Consider the following 13900-nt stretch of genomic DNA (forward strand, 5'->3'; position numbering starts at 1 on the left):
TGCAAAGGACAAACTTATGACTGATGAGCTACAACACTAGTATTGTGACCACTTAAAGTAAAACTGATTAAAACTGTCAGTTTCAGATAATCCTGTTGTGCGACCTCTTGTAGTGGCCTGGAATCCTTGAAGATCCGCCTTCTCTCTGCCTCCCTGGCACCACTGCTCTCATGCTGTGGTTGGCTTTTCGGTTTTCAGCTCCGCTCCAATGGACACGGCGTGCTTGCCTGGGTCTCATTAGAGACTCTGCAAGTGACACAGGCATGACCCTGAACATGAGCTGGCACAATGCGTCAGCCCCCAGCAACTTAAGTGGCAGATCGGGAATTACTCAGCCAAGGCTTAGATATTTAATCTTGGCTTTTTGAGCAAGCATAAGTACTGTATGGGGGCAATCTGCCCTGTGGTGGAATGTGTATGCGTTTTACCAATCAGTTGCCCAAAGTTTTAGGTATAACTCGCGCGCATCCCGCTGTCATGGAACACAGATGGCACACATGGTAACCACGGGATACGTATTAGGAAACCTTTGCAAATTTTGCTTTTCCTCCATTCACCGAGTGTTCTGGAGTGGAAACAAGAGGGGTGACACTGAAACAGTGAGGGGGAGGAAAGTTTATAGATGACTGCTTTAACTTTGGTAGAGGGCCGCAGAATTTCACAGTAGGATGATTTCCCTCTGCCTTAGGCGTCCCATTTAGATATTCTAAGATGACACTGGCTGCGTGGTCATGAATATTTGAGAACATGCACAGGGCTGAGAAAACGATAAGAGAAGGAGTGGAGGTGTGAGAAGGAGTATGACGGGGTTAGATATCTCTCAGGTGTAAGTGATCCCCCCTCAAGCCGCAGTTGTCAAAGAATGACAGGCTCGCCTTACTTTGTCAGTGATGTCTCACCTGCATCTGCACTTTGAATAGCTCCCAGGGGCAATGAATTCACTCTCAGCTCGCATTCTGATCAGTGAATCGAGAAATACTCACCGTTGCTGAAAAGAGTTCATAGAGATCACTTCATTTAAAGGAATTTTATCATATGCTTATATCATCTGAGGGTATCATGGCGTTAGCAAAGACGACTGGAAGCATGTCTAATTTTCCTTATCTTGTTGTGAACATAGTTTAAACGGGAGATGAGAGGAACGCATTTCTGGCTGTCATGGTACAAAGCGCAGAAAGATAATTACATTCGGAGCTCAGATTTGAGACTTGTTCTCTTTAAAATAATTTCCAAGTACCGTACAAACCGGCTTTTGCCCGTATTTGAGGTTGCACAGACGAACCTTTCAGACATAAATCTCAGGAGCTAGTCATTATCTTCAAAGTTCATCAGAAATCGGAGCAAGGCTCATCTGAGAAGGGTAAGACACAGAGAGCCTTGAGGTAAAAGCATATGAAAGGCACAAGAAAGATTATTTGTGTGCAGTGGGCGCATCACATTTGTGCTCTCTTACCTCGGTAAAGAGGCTTGAAGACATACTGCTAATGACAGACCTGTAGTGTGCTGTCGGCGCCAACCTATTACTGTGTGTTCTTGTGGTATAAAGGGATAGGACAGCTGCCTCTGGAAGAGCTCTAGCTTTCTAATCACAGCTTTTGCTTTCTGCTATGTGGAATGGACGCGTAATGCAGTTTTCAGTTTGCATTCCTATCGCTGGTCATAGTGAGGAATCTTGATTGGCTTCTGAGAGGTGTGACAAACAAAAGAGCTCGTCTTAGGAGGAATAGAAAACCAAGCGTATGGTGAGATTTTGTTGGGTCAGATCCTTGAGCATATTACAGCAAATGGAAAAAAACATTTATCCATCTATTTTTAATCTTTTGATCTCGGGCCGACCCACAGGGAAACAGTCTAAGATCCCAGACTCTTCCTTCATTACTAGAACATCTGATTTAAACACATTTCCTTTAGTACATACAGTAATGATGTCTTCACAGCTCTGCTACACATATCTGTACAACAAAATGATGCTCTGTTTTGTTTTCATATACTGAACTACATTAACGCCCAAATGTGGACGTAAAATAATTGTTGTGGTTGTTAAATTGCCTTGAATCTGTTTATTCTGTAGTAGTTACAGTAATAACTCAGGGGCAGGAGTTAGTAAATAGATGGCCTCACTCCAGTTGTTTGTACCCTGGAAGCGTTTCATTATCAGTGAACCAACATACAGAGATTCCAGATGGCGTGCAGCATGATGAAGAAATTGAAGTTATTACACCCCCTACTAATCTTGATAACTATCATATTTACCCACTGTTATGTGAGGAAGCTCTGGTATGTCAGCAAGTCTCCAGTGTTTGGCTGAAATACGTTCTACGCTCGTTGCCCTCGTTGCAAATTTTTACGCTGCATCTGCTTTGCTAGCGGAGTGAATGTTAATATTGCTGAAATGTCTGTAACAAAAAAGGCCACTGAAGATTAGCAGTCCACTTCTAAGCCTATACCCCACTGAATAACATTAAGCAGCACATGGATCGGAAGTACTGTATGTCAACTTGTATTTTATACAAAAAAGCTCCGTTCCGTGCTTGTGCAGGACAACAATCTTGATAATCATGATCGAGAGGGAGAAGTCACTAAGCAAAGCTACAGTAGGTCATAACTAAAATAAATATAAAAATGTAAAAAAATAAATATAAAAAAATATAATATTCCGCGATTTACAATACATAACCTAAGGAAACCTCTGTATATTTTAGAGGATGTTGCATTTTGAGTCCAGCACGTTCTCATGCTGTTGTCTACCTGATTTAGGGTTTGACTGGCAGATATTAGCCAAATCTCACGGGGCAGTTTGAGCAGCCACTGTTCCGTGGTGAATTGTCACTCTAATTATAAACTGCTGAAGTATGGAGAATCCCGGCCTCAGTTAATCCTGAGCTGTCAATAATCATGATGTGTAAAAGGCAGTGACTTGACATATTTTTGGCATAGCCAGTTGCTTTTAGCTGGATGAGTGTCAATGTGTTGGGAATTTTCTGTAAGTGCACAAGTTTACTGCCAGAAAGATAGAGGGGCGAGAGAAATAGAGGCAGACAGGGAAACACAGGAGACAGTAGAGGCACAGGACACACACACACACACACACACACACACACACACACACACACACACACACACACACACACACACACACACACACACACACACACACACACTTTTACAAGAACCAATCTCAGAGATATCCAAGAAAGGTCCTGGTAGTGATTGGGTGGACAGCTGGGCAGTGATAACCTACCAGAGTAACAGTCCTCAGATAAGGACTGTCTCTTGTCTGACGGCCACTTTGCTTCCTTCACCATCATTGTGGCAATGTCAGCCAATGTCACAAGTGCTGAAAGTACTGCTGTTCAGGCCTGGAATACTAAAATTAGTCAGTAGTGACCTCTCTATCGCTCTTGCTTACTCACTCAAGTCTTGCTGAGCAGAAAACGGAAGATAGTACTGTCACTCTGGCCATGAGCTCTAGAAAATGTTTTTTATAGTTTTAGCATCTGGTGCCTCTCATGCCAGTACATTTATACCTTCTTCACCAGTTAGTGTTGCATCAATGCAGCAAAATAATCCTGATAGAAACTGAACACAGAACAACCTCCTGCCTTAAATTAGGTCTGTTTTTGATTTTACCTTTAATAATATTCATTATTATTATTCATTTTTATTATTATTATCATATTCGCCTTTCTATCTTTTTTCAAAAAGTATCTTATTCAAGGGCCAGTGTTTATGCTGCTGACCTGATTTATTTATTATGTAAATACCTGGAAGCTGCATTTAAGTTGTTTCCTGTGTCGAAGCTGCACATTCTAGACATCATGCTCCTTTTTTTGTGTGCAGAGAAACCCTTTTCAACCAGAAGCAGCCCATGTACTGTGGCTTTAATGGGCTAACTACTGTAGCCACAGCGTTGTTTTTACTGTGTTGCTCAGAGATGGTACAGATTGCGCTGCCAACGCTGCAATGAATCGATGACCCACACTACCCTCTGGGCGGCAGCTGCTCACTTAAGTCTGATCGTCTGATCTGCTGGTCACTGAGAAACTCTGTCTGTGTAGTTGGAAGCTGAGGGTCTTGACCAAAGACACCACAGTCTTCAGAATGGGCTCAGGGATCAAACCATGGACCTTCCCTAAGGAGACAATATAGGGAAAATAATATGTGGCACGTCAGGCTGAGCTGTATGTAGTGTCTACCCTCTTGTCTGTGAGTCAAAGCTGGCTTCAGGAGGTTAATTACTTAGACTGTCCATGCCACATGGATAGAGATAAATCATGACTTTGGGGATTTCAGGGTGGCCGCATGTTTCGGTTGTGGGTTTCAAAGACTAGACACTGCAGCGCGCAGCTGTGATGTGAGTGAGTAGTAGTCTCACTTCAGTTTCAGTGAATATGATATAATAAGCTTTGCACAAAGGTTGCTCTTTTGCTGCTCTCGCATTCTAATCCATTACAACTGGCCATAAATTATGCTCATTTATGTACATTTAATTCCACATTCCACTCAGGCGGGCAACAAAGAGTGCATATGATGGATTGCACAATTACAGTTATGTGAAATTCTACGTACTTGCCTCTCCAAACCCTTGAAGAGCCTCTCTTTAGCTGCCTGATACCCATCAGACGTGTCTTCGGAAATCCACTTTCATAAATTCCTCTTTATTTTTCAGAGTAAAAATCCCTCCGCTCTGGCAGCCGTGCTAATTATTCACTTGATTACTCAGCCTCCTATTTTGTTTTAACACTGCTCTCATTACTGTCACCACTGGTCTCTGGTATTACGTGCCCCATTGCAAGTAAAAGCGGGAAGATAAAACATTGGGCTGGATGGAAGAGAGCAACTTGTCTCACCTCGTACGTGAAAAGGTAAAACCTTCACTTCAATAAAATACAATACCTCTGGAGTAGAATTGCATTTCCAATGCTTGATTAACAATGAAGGAGCCCATCTGCATGCAAAATGATGACTGCTATTAGAAGGATAACGTTGGCCTTGTTTGCAGATGCAGCGTGCAAATCAAGCTCATCAGTAATGAAAATGTGGCAGTTCTTAACATTATAGATTCAGAATATACTCGGTGGCAGACATCCAGGAACTGAATGGGATTTGCCTTTTATAAGACAGATAAATTTGACATACTGTAGCAATGAATGAAAGTGCTTCTAAATCTCAAAGTACTGCGTAGATAGGACATATGGACTGAGCTGGGCTTCAAAGCTTTGAAAACAATGCTCCATCTCTATTTTTCCTCCTGAAAAGGAAGTCCTGTTAAGTTTAGCATACAGTACTTTTAGATGCTGGAGTCTGATAAATGACAATCGAGGGAAGGGATAAATGGCCCCTGACCTCGCGATATAGAGAGTTTAGCCATACTGAATCATTTTTATTGACAGCTGAGCACTCATTCTGCCATGTCAGGTTAACGCTACTGTACCTATGTCCCACATGGCATCTGAAGAGCTGTTAACGGCAGCGCGTCACAGCCGAGCGATGGGTGGGAGAACGTTCTCTGCCTGTGAAGTGGTTTCTCGCCGTCGTCATTTCCTCTTCTCTGCTTCACAGTGCTTGCATCCCAAGTTTACTGTATTTGGGAAGGCACCAGATAATTGCTTCATGTTGACACGCACTTCAATAAAGCGACTAATTACGCCAATGAATATTTACAATTGCTGGAAATTGAGTGCACTGTCGTCTGTGTTGTGAGGGTTTGTGCAGTCGTTTGTGAAAATAGTTGTTGAAATAGTGCATGCTCATTAAGAGCAACCAAGTAAATCTAAGCAGAGAAGCTAATTACTTATAAAAAGTGCTGAGCAGATGCGTGGTGCTGTTGCCTTTCTTTCCAGGGCGGAGCCACAAGTTAACACAAGTGACAGTCAGACAGTTTACAGGCAATTCTTTCACAAACCCCTAATATTTATAGTGTTGCAGTTTGCTGTACTGTAGAAAGAGCAGCATTAAGTGGAAGGACATATTAGACGGCATGAAAACAAAAACATATAAAATATATACAGTTATTGTATATTTATTTGGTGGAAGAATTAGAGTGTTAATCCCCTAAAGGCATCGATGCAGGTCTGAAGGTCTTCATCCTGAAAACAAGAACGTAAAGAACCAGTAGAAACTGCCTGTTTTAAAGCCATGAGGGAAAAAGGCTTATAGACGTCCAATATACTACTACTACAATACTGTAGTACTGCACATCCAGCTCACAGAACGTTCCATCTCCAGCTTTCCAGCCTGCACAGAAATGGAGCATGGCAAATTGCCTTATCAAGTACCAGGTAATCACTTGATGCTGAAGTGCACATTTCCAGGAAAGTCTTTTGTAGTAACCCCTCTCCCATATTCCCTGTATATGATAATCCTACTCCAGTCTCCTCCAGGTGGGATGTTTTTCAGGGTGAATTTAAATGGTGGTGTAGATGCATCAGCCTCTCCTGGAACGGGAAAAGCTTTTGTTACTTGTCTTCGGCTTTTAGTGGTGAAACTCAGTCACAGCTGACAGGATCTTCTGCAGATTGGTCCAGTGTGAAATGAATGCTGTGCTTTTACTGGTGCTGAAACACGGCTTCACGCTCATATTTCTGAGCGGCCGTGAATCTGGACGCGCTAATGCGCAGACGGATGTGTGGTAAAAGCTGCATGATGGCTGCGTCCCGACGTGCACGTACCTCATCTGATGGAGCAGCATCTGATTTTATATTGTGTTCCGCCCCTGGTGTCCTGGTTCATCTTGTGCTAGTTAGTGTTGAATATACTGTAATAGTAGTTTAAAGCTGTGGAAATGGCAATATCCTGGAACCTGTCTGAAGCAGTTTCATTATGCATTATTCATTTGACAGTTTAATCTAATATGTGCACCAGTCAGCCCAACCCATACTGTACCTCTCTTGACCCTCTCCCACCTCTTTACTCATCATATCGCTGATTGTTGGTGTCATTTGCAATAGCAGATTATCAGACAAATGAATTACTGGTTCACAGGTGAATTAGACGCTTGGCTGGCTGTAATCTTTAGTTCTTTCTCCAGGAAAAGTAGCTTAGTCTAAGTTAGAGTAAGGTTTTTCTTTTTTTTTTTTTTCTGAGAAAGCGTGGTAGAAGAGGAAAAGCGCTTAAGAAAATCCCCTCGCTGCCTGGCTTCCCGTGGGGTTTTTGCAGCGTAATGGTTTCCTTTGAGAGAGACACTGGTGGAAAGTGCTGATGGTTGTTGGCTGTGTGTGTGAAGGCTATTTTCCACGACTAACGGAGCCACTGATGATTTTGCCAGTCAGTCCAGGGTCTTGTATTTCTGCAGCTTTCTGTTGGTCTGCACATACACTGATCAGCCTTTAGCACCACCAGGTGGTGTTAATGTTGTGGCTGATCATGTACATGGGCATATGTCTTAACAAGATCCTAACTGAGTGTGTGAGTGGTGGTAGTGAATAGTTAGACAGAGCAGTTGATCTGTTGAAATAAATGCAGCATTACTGTAAATCCACTTACTGTATGTCTGCAGAACAGCCGTGTATATACTGTAGTAGCTGATACTGTAACTTCCTTGTTTTGTCAAGTACAAACCTTAAAGGATTTCACAACTTGTACAGTCTTCTTCATTTCTGCTGCCTTCATCCAGGAAACCTGAAAACGAAATACGTGTTGGACAGAAAGATAGAAGAACTTTCTTGTTTTCTCCTCTTGCCTCATGCGTTGTGTGATAATCAGAAATTTGCCAACATACAGTAATTTCCCGTTTGCACGCCCGAAGAGGGTGGGAAGCCAATAACAACCCTTCCCCTCCCCAGGAAATACAAATATACTTGTTTTGATCTCATCTGACTTTTTTTTCGGAAATATTATTATTCACAAGTGTACACAAATAAAACGCAGTTTCTTAATCTTTTCATCCATCTCACTGCCGCAGAACAAATTCTGCTTCGACATAAGTATCATATTTACTTGAAAAATGTCTTTGTTGCTGTTGTACACAAACTGGTGAATGTGTGATTCAAGAAACTAATATGGTGATGATGTGCTGAGGAACAAAAATAGCTGGTGGCTGTTGCACGTCTCCCACTTATTGCTGCATCTTGTTGTTTACCGAGTCAAGGTGGTGTGAGCCCTCTGACACGAGCGCATACTGTGTGTGGACCTAGCTTTGGGATAACTTGCTGTGAAACTCCTACACAGTAAAAAGCATGTGTGCTGTCAGAGCTTTTATGCTACAGCTCTCAACTTCTCGACTGCTCACCTCTTGCATCACAATGACACGCAGCACAGACACTCTCACTGGGTAGTGTAATTTTCTGGCAAGCCGCGGCCGTCTAATACCACAGTTCAAACACACGGTGCATGGGAAGGCGTGTGCACAGCCCCGCAAATGCATAGAGATCACATCTCTCTTGTTATCTTTCTGTTATCTATTATTTATCTCCAGCAAAGATGGAGACTAGTCTGAAAGCACTCCAAATCTATTAGACAAATATTGTAGGAAGACCACCCAAACAAAGCTTTGACTCCCATCTGCTCATACACTTGCAGTGTACTGCAAACTCACACAATAGCCTTTGAATCTTGAACACCGAGGTATAAATGCTCCCAGGTCCGCTGGTGGAGTGCAGCCTCGGGGCAGAGCACATTGCCTTTCGATACATATGTTCATGCAGGATGCGGCACATGCCGGATTTGACTGTACAGCGAAGTCATCGAGGAGCAGCCGTTCTAGATCCTAACGGGGCATCAATCCCTGTCTGTCTGCCTGTCTAGGCCGTTAACCACCTCTGGGCTGCATCATTGATCTCCGTAATTGTCTCCCACTCTTCAAAGGGAGCTGAGAGTTGGTTTGATCCGAGCTGTTTACTTTCACAGCCCCTATAGCCCTACTCTCTGTAGAAGAGAGCTATCAACTACTTCAGGCATGAGCTAGCATATTATGGTGCTATTACCGTGCATGTGTGTGTGCGTGCACGTGCGTGAGCGTACAGGACAGAAAGCACGGTAGAGAAAGGGGATCCAGTCGGCATCCTTACAGTCTCTGGGTGAGTTAGTAGCCTTTTACTCTTTTCCAGTATACAAGGCATGAACAATCAATTACAACCTGCTCGGTTCAGGGGTAATTACTACACAAATGTTGTTACTCCGTTGCACACAAAATTACAGGCTTCAATCAGCTATTGTTTTTTGAGAAACCATTTCCTGATGCCAGGCACCAGGAGCCTCATGGTTTTTCTAGCGTACAGCCAAAATAGCAGCGATGACGTGACAAACAGGATGTCGCCTCTGCAACACGTTTAGTTGGTGATAAAGTGATAAAGGTGCACCCTTTCCCCACTCTGCGTGCAGTCACTCTGCGCTTGTGGGCCTCAGCTTCAGCTACAGAGTCAGAGAAGGGGAAGTTGTTAACCGCAGCCCCTGCAAAATCTGTTGTAGCCGATAGCAGCGCGCAACGCATAACCGATAACAAACGGTCACTTTACAAGAACGCAATCGCATTGATCAGTTTCATGCGGTGGAGGAGACAAAAAAGAGAGGGTGTGTGAAAATGCAACTCTATCGGCGCAAGTGTGCTGCTGTATGCTGTCATTTAAATGTACAGTAGTACTGAAGTCAGCAGAGTGGTTTGAATGGGGCTGTACAGTCTCTGGACTGGCTACCAAGTCATGTTTACAGACTGAGAGTGAAGGGAGCCTTGATTTTTATCACCTTGTCTGCAGTGGGGTTAGCTATAAAAGTTTATGGAGCAACGCTGAGCGCGAGGGGGAATGCACCAGCACTGCTCCCAGCGCACGAGCAGGCTACACTCGCCTCAGTTCCAGACCCCTTCTGTTCTACCTGCAGCTTTTTGTCCCGGGCACGTTTGACAATCGGATTGTTAATGTTACTCAAGCACATCCTTGACACAGCTTCTGTCAGAAAACCTTGGGACATGAGTGGGACGAGTGTGTGCGAAACCCAAGAGTTGTGGGAAGGACTCGTTTGCGGGCAGGCGGCGACAAGCTCGAGAATGTCTGCAAGTAGGTATGTGCTTCTTCTTTGACAGGGAGCTTTAGATCCGTAGTAACTTTAAGCTGTTTGGTGGGAAACAGGGATATTAACGTATGCGCTGCTCCGGTCACACAGCTCCATAGACGTCTCTGTACGGTACAGTACGGTGCGGTGCCGTTGTCATTGGGACGAGTCCACTGTGGTTCAGCAGGCAGCTTTCAGTGAGTATTTACCTTCAGGGCCGAAGACTTCTAGCCTCCTTTGAGAACTCACAAAGTCTCAAAAAAGATCTCCTCAGACTCTACAACGTCAGCACCGAAAGAGTGTTGCTTTAAATGTTTACAGTGGCGGAAGATATTACACAGAAGATGTCTTTCCAAACTAAACACATTTGGCGTCCTCCGTCATCCCTCATTCTTTTTTGCCTTTAGTTCAGTGTTTCCCTGATGTGTAATTTTGTCTGTGGTAACATTATCTAATTGAAAAGCAAATTTCACGGCCAGAAGAAAATATCCTGCTCTGACTAACTGCAGATATACAATGGCAACAACAGCACACTGGGAGAGATTGTTCACTTATTCAATGGAGAGCTTAGAGATGTGATGCTCAGTGCAGCACTACCAAAGATGGCATAATAGGCTGTGATAATGTTTGTTTGTCACTGCCTGCTCCTCAAACAGCTGGCTAATTACACTAGCACATACATTGCGTATTGACAGAGCTGCCCCATTTTAACATCACTTACACATTGTTGATTCTGCTTTTAATTACACTGCACCGTGTTGAATCCCTTCATGTTTCTTACGGTTAAATTTACAATATACATCAGATCTGGCTTGTCTTTAAACTCTGTGTGTTCCTATGATAATTTACACTCGACTGAGTGTAAAGCAAGATAAGAATTATCATAGAATTAAGTGAGAACCGTTAAGTCCTGGAAAGCTTGTGCCAATTAAGAGCCTCCTTCCATGATTTTACACTCAGTAATCTGACTAGAGTTGAAAAGATTAAAGTTTTGCTTTCTTTTTATCAAAACCGGCCCTCGAAGGCATATAACAATTAACACAATGTAATTGCAAAACACACAGATGTTTCCATTGAGATATTCTGAGTCTATGCTACGTACAAGTCTGAATCAGAAGAGGCTGCCACGCTTTTCATACACAGCCCACAACAATTAAACCGTTAAAAAACACATCAAAACCATTAATTATATCATATATTTTAAGGACAACCTGACAAACTTTACCAAGCATGGGTATGCCCTGATTAAAGGGTGATCCCTCTTTTGGATAAGGATGCAGTCATTCAGAAGAGCAATATGCTTTAATATATATCTAGATATATAGATACTGTATATATCTAGATACTTAAAGATATCAAATCTTTAAAATTTACTTTTAAGAACCAAAGTCTTCACACCATTATGGCACAGCTTTCATCACGTTTGGTGGCCATTTTCAGACTAAATTAGGGACACTCTCACCTGAGTTGGGTGTTTGTTTGCTCCGCAGTGAAGAATGTAATAGGATATGAAGGGCACTGTTGGATGACCTGACGTCTGTCAGCAGACTGCTTCTTTTTTCCTTTTTAACAGATCAGAAGCAGAGGATTGAGGTCAAGGTAGGGAACCATGAAAGGAATACGTCGGGGAGGATACAAGGACAACGTTGAGGGTAGAAGGCTAAGAATGAGAACATCAACTCACCAGGGGAAACACTAGCGCCTGCCTTTGTCTGGGCTTGTCTGGGTTTGAGGATGACTGGGCGTCTAAGATCCCTCGTTGCCATCAGCTGGAGCATTTCAGCTGTCAGAGGCCATTTGTTCTATGAGCCTTTACATGGACTACCAGGCTGTCTGCAGATTCATGCAAAGCCTATAAACAATGTCTGCATGTTGAGCTGCGATAGTGTTCAACCAGCTGTGAGGGCTGTTTTAAAAAATACCAGTAGGAAGTATTAAGAAGTACTTAGGCTTCCCTGTAAGAGCCGGGAGCGCCGGACGTTTTTTACTGCAGCAGGTACTGTAGCCCGTGCTTCCAGTACTTCCAGGAACTCTCGCTTTGAATGCCCTAAAATATGTCAAACATTTTTGAACTTCAAAGCACTGTAGGGCATTAAAAATGCCCTTTTTCCCTTTGCTGGATTCATATTTTGAACAAGCTTTGATCTCTGCCTTCTACTTGCACGTTTTTATTCAACATACATTTGTGCCCTTGTAAGATTTAAACTTGGTTGTATTGTTCACATAAATTTAGAGCCGCAGCGCAGAGGAACGTAGGAACAAAGCACCTGTGAACTGTGGAAACAGAGAGTGGTTTATTAGCAGGCCAGAGGCCTCTGACTTGTCCTTTAGCAAACACGAGGTCATGGAGAATGAGCCTCTGGCTTCCAGTTCATGCTCAGCGGTCCTCATAGTGAATGAATGAAAGTCTCACTTTAAAGTTTCCACATTTCAGTCATTCTTTAATTAAAGTGACTGCAGGGATCTCCTCAGTGAATTTGTGTGCATTGGTCTTAAGCGATTGCCTGCAGGTCTCATTGTGCTTGCTTGTGTACCTGCTCAGGCTGATGGGGGCCAGTGAGGTGTGTGTCTTTTGTTCTACTAGAATCACCCCCCCCCCCCCCCCCCCCCCCCCCCCCCGAGTCAGCGGGAGCGCGGTGAAACCCTGCTTAATCCCAGGTTTAAGCCCAGATCGCTGAAAGCTGAGCTCGGCGTCGCTGCGGCCGCCGCGCGCGTTTGATGCTCTGCTTCTCTGAGGCAGACGCGTGCTGGAGTGTCTCAAGCTCCTCGTGTGATTCCTAAAGCAGGCGAGTGTGGATCAACCGTCGCTGTATGGAAACACACACATTCACACGTAAACATTACACAATGTGCTTAGAACTGCTGTTAATTCAAGTGGCCATAACAAGTGTTGCTTTTCCTGTTGGCCATCTGAGTCACAAGCTGCAGCCGACTTGTGACACACAACTCTGCCTCTCTCTCTCTCTCTCTCTCTCTCTCTCTCTCTCTCTCTCTCTCTCTCTCTCTCTCTCTCTCTCTCTCGCCCTCTCTCTCTCTCTCTCGCTCGCTCTCTGTTGCTATCTTGGTTCTCAACCCATTAATTGTCTGTCTTCCTTCCTTTCTGCCTCTTCCTTTTTCTGTGTTGCACTGCTGTCCTCCTCCTCCCCCCTCTGGCTTGCCTGCTTGTATTTGTCGACTCCCTCCCCCCCCTCCCCTTCCCCTCCCCTCCCCTCCCTTCTTGTGACTCCCCCCTCTTTCTCGCTCTCTCTCTCTCTCCCTCTGCTCTCGCTTACTGTCAAGCCAGCCACAGCAGCAACAGCGATAGTGCCAGTAGCTTATTCTAGCCGGCTCTCAGTCACAGCGGAGGCTGCAGTGTGTGTGGAGTGTGTGCTTCACGTGTTTCGCGTGTGCAAGTTTGAAATGTATGTGCCAGCCAGTGTGCCTGTTACTCTCTAAGGAGGAAATATAACACACATGGAGTTACTCTGAGGACTGGACGAAGAATTGTAGGAAGACCATCCAGGAGCTCATTAAGAGGAAGAAGGAAGACGTAACATCTCTTTTCTGTCCCTCTCTTGTTCACACTGCTGGTAGGACGGTGTGCAGAAAAACACTGTAAGTGGACTTCCGTGTGTGCGTGTGTGTGTGTGTGTGTGTGTGTGTGTGTGTGTGTGTGTGTGTGTGTGTGTGTGTGTACGCGCACTGTCTCACTCTTTGTCACTTTTAACTTGCTGTGGTTGTAATTTGTGCCCGAGTGCACACATTTGCATGTTTGTATAAATGGCATGTCATGACATCTCTAATGACTTAATTAGGCCAATTTGTAAAGACCTATTTGTAGTGGAGCTGCAGTGTATTCATGTAGACACTACTGAAGTCCCTGGTATAAATCTGCTCATATTCATAAATGTTGGCTGATGCCAGACGCATATTA

General features: G+C 44.0%; 1 protein-coding gene across 6 annotated transcripts in view; it reads left to right on the plus strand.

Annotated features, from left to right (window-relative positions):
• inpp4b (inositol polyphosphate-4-phosphatase type II B) overlaps nucleotides 1-13900 on the plus strand; it is a 152969-nt gene that overhangs the window by 72159 nt on the left and 66910 nt on the right. Inside the window, exon 1 of one of the 6 annotated variants that reach the window (XM_029164561.3) lies at nucleotides 10033-10184. The exons of 4 other annotated variants lie outside the window; for them this stretch is intronic. The gene's annotated coding sequence lies outside the window, so the exon portion shown is untranslated. Of the gene's footprint in view, nucleotides 1-10032; nucleotides 10185-13265; nucleotides 13582-13900 lie in introns of those variants that run through there. One more of the 6 variants, XM_029164484.3, reaches the window with a different exon arrangement.

This window comes from Betta splendens, chromosome 1, assembly GCF_900634795.4.
Source record: "Betta splendens chromosome 1, fBetSpl5.4, whole genome shotgun sequence".
Lineage (NCBI taxonomy): Eukaryota > Metazoa > Chordata > Actinopteri > Anabantiformes > Osphronemidae > Betta > Betta splendens.